Genomic DNA, 8,769 nt, shown 5'->3' on the forward strand with positions numbered 1-8,769 from the left:
CTCACCAACCTCATCCTCACCATCCTCATCTTCACCAACTTCATCCTAATCCTCCTCATCCTCAGCCTCATCTTCATCACCCTCATCTTCATCCTCCTCCTCCTCATCAACCTCATCATCATGTTCACCCTCCTCCTCCTCACCAACCTCATCATCTTCATCATCCTCTTCATCTTCATCATCACCATCATTCAGGGCCACCCCCAAACCAAGGAGGAGGGATAAGACTTGTTTTTCTTGACCCTAGGAGAGTAAAAATAGCACAAATGGGTGGAAACCAGGAAGATGAACTGGGCTCAGTGGAAGGATGGTTTTCCTTCCAACGAGAGTTGCCCCAAAGTGCAGTGATTTGACCGTGAAAGTAGGGAGCATCTCATCTCCAGAAGTCTTCAAATGAAGGCTGCGTAACCACTCATTGGAACTGTTGTAGAGGGGCTTCCTATTCAGCTATGGTTTGGACAAGAGGCTCTGTCTTTCCAATGACAATTCTGTGATCATATGATCAAGTCCAACATCTGAAATCAAAATCAGCAGTTCATTGTGCAAAGTCCCAAGTGAACTAGAGTCCAATTACCTTCAAAGGGAAAGACATCACCCAGAAAAGACACATGGTAGCCTGTCAGAAGTAGCTGACTATATATCTTTCTCCAAACCTAATCCCTAAATTAGGTAGCTGGGTGGCACAGTGGATAGAGCACTGGGTTTAGATCATTAAGATTCATCTTCTGGAGTTCAAATCCAGCCTCAGATCTTTACTAGCTGTGTGACCCTAGGCAAGTCACTTAACCCTATATGCCTAAGTTTTCTCATCTATAAAATGAGCTGAAGAAGGGAATGGCAAACCACTCCAGTACCTTTGCCAAGAAAACCCCAAGTGGGGTCACAGAGAGTCAGACACAGCTGAAATGACTTAACAACCAGTCAGAGACTTGCTCCTCTATGGCTATATCCCTGCTTCCTCTGTGCCCTTTGTGCTTCCTGACCAGCTGAGGTCTGGAATTCCAGGGTTCTCCTTTATATCTTCCCTCACACTTTGATAGAATTTGATCCCTTGATTTATTATTTGTTTCATTAAATCTTCAAGATCACCCTATGAGCCAGGAGCAGCAGGGATTGTTACGCCATTTTCCAAATGAGGAAACTGAGATGTAGAGGAATGAAATGACTTGGCAATGGTCACCTGGAAAGAGAGTGGAAGAGCTGGTATTTGTTTAATAATCAAACTTCAGGCATGCATTAAGTGCCTACTCTGTGTCCAGCACTGTGGCAGAGACAAAAATGTAATGTGGGTAATGAAGAGGGCCTTTTTATCTTCTCTGGTAACAATATCTAATACATTTTAAAGTTTGCAAAGTGCTTTACAAATATCTCATTTGATCCTGCCCAAAACCCTTCAGGATAGCTGGTATTCTTATCCCCATTTTACAGTTGAGGAAGTTGAGACTGGCAGAAGTTCAGTGACTTGCCCAGGGTCAAACAACTAGTAAATGTCTGAGGTAAGATTTAAACTTAGGCCTTCTTGACTTTAGACCCAGTACTCTATCTGCTAGGCCACCTTGCTGTCTGCAGCTGGAGGATCTACCATAGCACCAATAGAACTCCCAGGGTCACTTCTATTGGCATAAGTCCTGACTAAGACTAAAGGATTTTCCCTTTGGAATGATGCTGTAATCCTTTATTTGTCTGTTGGTCCCCATAGTCTCAAGAAAGGATAAGGGAAGAAAGGGAGCTACATGGCAGAAGATTGGCCTTAGACACTGAACCAACACACTCGGAAGACTTCAAAGGAAGTGACTTCACCCTCTCAAGTTCTCTCTTCCCATCTGTCACTTCTTTGGATTTGGGTGTGGTTTGGGGGACAGAAAAATCCCTCCTCCAAGCAGCAATGCCAGATGCTTGAACATGTGTAAGAGCAAGCACCCTAGCATACCCAAGATGGCTGCTAACACAGGTTCTTTGGTCCGCTTTTCTAAAGGGAAGCAACTCAAAAAGGGTTAACAATCTTACTTTAATAAAACATATACACTTACTTAGTTCAGGGGGGCGAAGTCAGCACCCTGAACTTCAGAGAAAATACAAACAAAAATTACAAGCAGACAAAAAAATACAGAGAAAATAACACAATTCAAGAGACCAACAGACAGGGCTTCTAGCTGTCTGACCATTATATACATACATAGTTAGTTACCAAAGAAACAAGCACCAACATCTAGGTTTTCAACTCAATGGCTGCCCAGAGTCTCATGTGGCCAAATCACATACCTCTTTCCATGAGTGAGCCCCATAGCAAAACCTCATATCAGGATAAATATATATATGTGTGTGTGTGTGTGTGTGTGTGTGTGTGTGTGTGTGTGTGTGTGTGTGTGTGTATACACACATACATACCCTTCTTCAGGGTCAGAGGACATCACAATCTTCATGACCCTCTGCCTAATTACAAAGGAACAAAAGGTGTGGGTCTTTCTGAAAAACCAGCCTCCCCTAAGCCAGCTTCTCTTGTTGGGCTCCAAGTGAAGCCCATGAAGGGGCAGGAAGATCTTCAAATTCCCTTACCATTACAACATGGCAGCAAGAGCATGTGCTTATCTAGCAAACCTGAGACATTCTTTGACTGTCCTCTTGTGTTTCCTTTCTTTCCCTGAGGGCAAGTGATTCCATTGTGCTTCTGAGGTGGGTATTTCAAACCCACACAGTTGCAATCCTAAAGTTGAAAGGTCAGGAATTCTTGGTTGTGGGCTCTGCTTGTCTAGAAGGAAATGCTTCCTGTTAACTACTATATCCCACAAACATTTCCCAAAGGAGAAGATGAGCCCATCTGCAAAATGATCCATGCCCTAGCTTGCAAGAAGATATGGATATGAATTAGTTACTTAGACAGTGAAGAGTTGAGATGAAGGCAAAAATGCCTGTTCAAAGGTCCCACAAAATGTGTCTTGTTTTAATGTTTTAAATATCAGTTTCCCAAAAGAAGATAATAGGAGTTATGGATTATTGTGGAACTCTTTATGTTTGTCAATGCATGTTTGGGCTGCTAGGTGGAGAACCAGGTCTGGAGTCAGGAAGACCTGAGTTCAAATTCTACCTCAAACACTTATCAGCTGTATGACCTTGGGCAAGTCACTTAAACACTGTTTGCCTCAGTTTCCTCATCTGTAAAAATGAGCTAGAGAAAAAAAAATTGCAAATCACTCTAGTATCTTTATCAAGAAAATCCCAAAAGGTGTCATGTAAAGTCAAATACTACTGTACCACAACAATGCAAGCTTAGGAGTCCTTTATGGTTTAAGCATTTATTTTGTGGTAGAGGAAATAAATATCTGATCTATGTTAGTTTTTTATTTTATTTTATTTTTAATTTATGGAATAAAACAAGCATCTCTATAACAGTACAATAAAAACGTTGATTATATATGAAAGTGCAAATCTACAATTCTTTGCTATTCCTTTCAAATAGACAATGAAATTTTCATGTAATTTCTTTTTGCTTTTTTCTTTCCTCTTCCCACCCCACCCTAGAGATGGCTACCATTAGACACAAATACATACTTGTGCATGTGTGTGTGTGTGTGTGTGTGTGTGTGTAAAATTCTATATATGTATTTCTTTTTATTAGTTCTTTCTTTGGACACTGACTATCTTTCTAGACAGAAATCTCTTGATCTTTTGCAGGAAAACTTTAGACATAAGCCAGTCCTAAATGTTAAATGATTGTTCCTGGACTTCTCTTCTGAGTTGGAAGAATAATAATTGATCAAGAGACAACACAAGAAAGTGAGATTCCTATCTTTTGGGGTCCCACTTCAGTAAGAATGGATGTGGTAGATATGAGACCATAGCCAGGGCCCCTCAATGGGAGAAGGCATCCCAGCTCCAAAGGAGCTCAGCCTGAAGGAGAGAAGATTTATGGGGGACGTGACAACTGTCTTGAAGTATTTGCAAAGTTGTCACATAGAGAAGGGAAGTGGCTCCAGAAGCAGAAGGAATGTGGGGTGAGGGAGAGGGGGAGTCTCAAAGAAGCCAATTTAGGTTTGCTAGAAGGAAGAACTTTGTGGAAATGAGAACTTTCCAAAAGTGGGGTTGGCTGCCTTGGGAGGGTGCGGGTTTCCTTGGCTGGATTTTCTCAAGCAAAGGTTGATCAACGGCTTGTCCAGATAGATTCTTTTCCAATTACAGGTTGGAATAAATGGCCACTGAGCTCCCTCCTGATGCTGTGATTCTGTCAGTCTGTGACCTCAAAGGTCCTTCTGACTCTAAATCTATGCACCCCTTTCGAAGTTATGTATAACCTCTTTTCCCTCAGCAACACAGGAAATATCTTTTCTCCTTCACTCCATTATTAGCAATGAAACGACTGCCTTGGGACCTCCAAGAGCCAGGGTTTGAAAAACCCAGAAAAATAGTGAGCTCAGCTTTTACTGCCCCAATAAGCACAGCCCAAATCCCCATGCTGTGCCCGGCCCTTGTGGTAAGAGGGCACCTAAGCGCTGGCCTGAGGAGCAAGTTTCTCACCCTGGCAGCAAGAATTTCTCAGAGATAATAACTTCTTTAAAGAAAGTTGCCCAGTGGCTGTTGGATAAATAGGCTGAATCTTAGTTGGAGAGAGAATGATCCCCAAAAGCACATACAAAGAGGCTTCAGAAATTATTCTGGGAAAACCAGTAGCTTTCTGTTCCCCTTGCCGCTCTGCGAGAAAAGGGCATGTTCATCAAATACCTTCACTTCTCCCCTCTTTGGAAACAGTGCATGCTGAGTTTTAATGTCTTAGAGTTTCATCATGTCTTAAATCCTGTCCCTCCCACAAATCATTCCAAATCATTAAGCCTACCTAATTCCATTTGGCCTAGGGAAGCATCTTTCTGATGGTACTCTCCACTGCTTCCGGAGAGAACCTTTGTTCAAAGACGCTATTGACCTGAATGAGAATGCCAACGAGATTTCTTGTCCGTCAGACCTTCTCCATTCCTTCTACTGGACTTCTCCAGATGTCCATAGTGCTTCTCATCCTTCCCTTCCGGTCCTCCTACCACCGCTGCTAAGCTCTGCCCCGAAGGAAAAAAGTCTCATGTGGAAAGAGAATTAACTTTGTTCTGTTTGGCCCCAGAAGGTAGAACCATGCCCTATGGGTAAATATTGTGAAGAGGAAGATGAAGTTTGATGGACATAAGAGAAACTTTCCTTATGGTGGAAAGACTGCTAGAGCAGGTCACAAAGTACCTGGGTTTCAATTTTATCTCTGCTACTTACTAGCCGAGGACATGTCCTCTGGTCCTCAGTGTTGTCATCTGTAAAATGAAGAGGTTGGATTAAATGACCCTTAAAGCCATTTGAAGCTCAAAATCTATGGTTCTAATTATAACTATCCGAAGGAGAATGGATACTCTTCAGAGGTAGTGAGCTCCCCATCACTGGAAGTCTTCCAACAGAGATTGAATAACCATCTTTTGGAGATGTAAAGGAAAGTCATGCTCTAGGTTGTTATTGGACTGATAATAATAGTGAAATTATGTACAGTCATCCCTTCCACATTACAGGGCCAAAGGATGCAGTATCCCCATGACCTGGAAAATCAGGATTAATTGTGTTCAATCTCCTTTCATACCAGAGAGGAAATCTGAACGTTTTCTTTTTCTTTTATGTGATGTTTATAGCACCTTATTGTAAAATTTGGATGTATTTATGGTATTAAAAGATAAAATACGTGTATATTATATAATACTACACATATATTTTATACATTTCTGAGTTTATAAATTTTTTCTGTATTATCTGTGGCTTCCACAAAACTCCCCCAAAATTCCCATTTAATTTCTTATGCTGACCCCAGATATGTCAAAATCATAATGGGGGAAGTCAAGATGGGGAAAGGATGCATATAGCACTTTTCTTATTTTATGTTCACAACCACTGTGTGAGGTAGGTGCTATGATTATTCTTATTTTATTGCTAATAAAACTGAAGTAGAGAAAAAGTTCATTGGCTCACCTATGGTCATACTTCAGAGGTAGATTTGAACTCAAGTCATCCTTATTCCACACACAGTAATTCATCTACTATGACACCTACTTGGCTTTGAGGTACTAGTTAATTCAGATTTTCTCTTCTATCATTCATTTATACTTTAGTGTGAATTGGAAGTGATGTTATATATTTCAGGGATGTTTACATATAAAGAGTGACCTCCTCTTGAGTCTTTATCCTCTGTTAAAGGAATTTCAAGAATGAGCCAACAAGCAGGTTGTAATTACAGGAATAATTACAGGAGTAACAGTGTCCCTGAAATCATAGTAGGCAGACTGTCACTTATGAGGCCAAAGTTTTTTTCCAGGGGACAGAGTCAAGATGGTGGAGTAGAAGCAGGACCTCCCCGCTCCTCTGGCTTCTACCTTCCCCAATCCATGTAGAAGGGGACTCTAAACAAACTTTGGAGCTGCAGGACACACAAAATGACACAGAGAAGCTAACTTCCTGCTGAGGACAGCCTGGCAGGCTGGCAGGAATCGACCAGAGCAGTGCTCTGGGAACTGAGCCCAGCTCCACACTGAGGCTTTAGCCCCAGGGTGGACCTGACCAGCCATCAGCCGGAGGGACTCCAGATCAGCAGCAGCTGTGGCCGTTTCCAGATTTATCAACACATAGATTTGAAGGACAAAGTGAGAGGTCAGTGCAGTCTGGACTTTGGGACCAGTAGTGGGGAGTGCGGCTTTTGCCCCCAGGGCGAGAAGCCACTAAGCAGCTGGCATAGCCAGAGCCATGTGGCAGCTTCAGCTCCTGGCCTGCAGAGGGTAGGAGGACCAAGCGACCAGTCTGAGGGATAATCACTCTTGCTTTAACCTGCTTGGAACTGGATTGCGGTCTAAGGTGGAGGTCCTGGGGTTCATGACCAGCTTGCTAGAGCGTGTGGAGGCCTCAGAGAGGGCACCCAACTAATACCTCCGGCAGTTGAGAAAACCCCAGTGTTTGGGACGAAAGCTCCCCTGACTGGTGGCAGAGTCCTACTGTGGCAAAAAGCCCAGGGGTCAAGTGACTGAGGGGCAACATGACCAGGCAAAGGAAACAAAGCAGACAGAAGACTCCAACATTGGACTCCTGTTTTGGGGACAAAAAGGAACAAAGCATGGAACAGGTGGAAGACAGTGAAATCAGAACTCCTGCACCAAAAGCTTCAAAGAAAAATATGAGCTGGTTACAGACCACAGAGGACCTTAAGAAGCAGATAAGAGAAGTGGAGGAAAAATTGGGAAGAGAAATGAGAATGCTGCAAGAAAATTATGAAATGAGAGGAAATCTAGTCAGTCTTTTACAATATACTATGTTAATGTTTTGCATTAGCTACACATGTACAATCCATGCTTATCTTCCCAGTAAGGATGGGTGACAAGGGAGGAAGGGAATGAATCTGGAATTCAAAGTTTTAAAATCAAATGTTTAAAATTATATATATATATATATATATATATATACACATACATACATACATATATACTATCATTAATACTATCGTTCATGTAATTGGGAAAGAAGATATACAGGCAGTGGGGCATAGAGATCTACCATGCCCTACTGGAAAAGTCTAAGGGGGTATGGGAGAAGATATGGGAGAGAGCAGATTGGAGGAGGGGATATCCTGTGGGACTGCTATTCTGAGGTGGTGGGTCGGGGAAAATGGGGAGAAAATTTGTAACTCAAAATCTGGTGGAAATGAATGATGTAAATCAGAAGTTAATAAAGCATTTGAAAAATTAAAAAAGAAAAAGGTTTTTTCAAAACCTGTGGGCTGATATTTACAGTTAGTAGAGAACTTAAATGTTACTGAGTCCCAATCCTTCATTTTACATGTGAGGAATCTCAGGCCTAGGAAGGTTAATTGACTTATCTGAGGTCCCACAGGAAATGACAGATCCAGGATTGAAACTCAGATCTTATAACTCCAAGTTCAGCAATCCTTTCACTGAACCATAATACTTTTTTTTTTCTAGGCTAGAAGACAAGCCTCTACCTCGATTTTCTCATGTTCAAAGATTCCCACAGGGGCAGTTAGGTATCTCAGTGGATAGAATACCAGCCCTGGAGTCAGAAAGACCTGAGTTCAAATCCAGCCTCAGGCACTTCCTAGCTATGTGGCCCTGGAAAAGTCACAACTCTGGATTACCATGAATAAATAAAAAGATTCCAATAAAAAAAAAAAAGGAAAGGGGGAGAGCTTATTATATTTCCTTGAATTTGTGTGAGATTTTCTTGAGGATTATCTTGACATCTTTTGGTTCAAGTGGACAAGGCATGTTTCCATGACTACTGAGAGACAACGAGGCATAATCATAATGCAGGTTGCTCTAAAAGTTATTGCAACAGAATGCAGTTTTAGGAAAACTTCACTAAGGTTTTGGGGATGTGCTGTATTTCACATATAACTTTGAGGTTTACTGGGCTTTTTCCTCATAACAACTCTATGAGATAGATAATAAATGTACCATCACACCATTCCAGAGAGAGGAAACTGAGGATCAGAGGGACAAAGAGACTTTCCTGAGAGTTCCCCAGCTAGGAAATGGTAGAGCTAAATTTCAGGTAGTATCTTCTCCACCATGCCATTTCTAATCTAGCCAGTTATCAGTGCTCTCTCCCTCTGCAAATTACTTTGCATATGCAGCATTGGTGGAATGGACTATTGAAGTCAGTCCTTAGAGTATGTGCAGATATTTCCTGCTTGGGTCTGGCTTAAACAAATGTGAAATGTGGAGGGGATCCTGCTTCCAATCATCTGTAACT

The sequence above is a fragment of the Petaurus breviceps genome, unplaced genomic scaffold, assembly GCF_028583685.1.
Source record: "Petaurus breviceps papuanus isolate PSGF00001 unplaced genomic scaffold, PetGlider_PUasm1.0 139, whole genome shotgun sequence".
Lineage (NCBI taxonomy): Eukaryota > Metazoa > Chordata > Mammalia > Diprotodontia > Petauridae > Petaurus > Petaurus breviceps.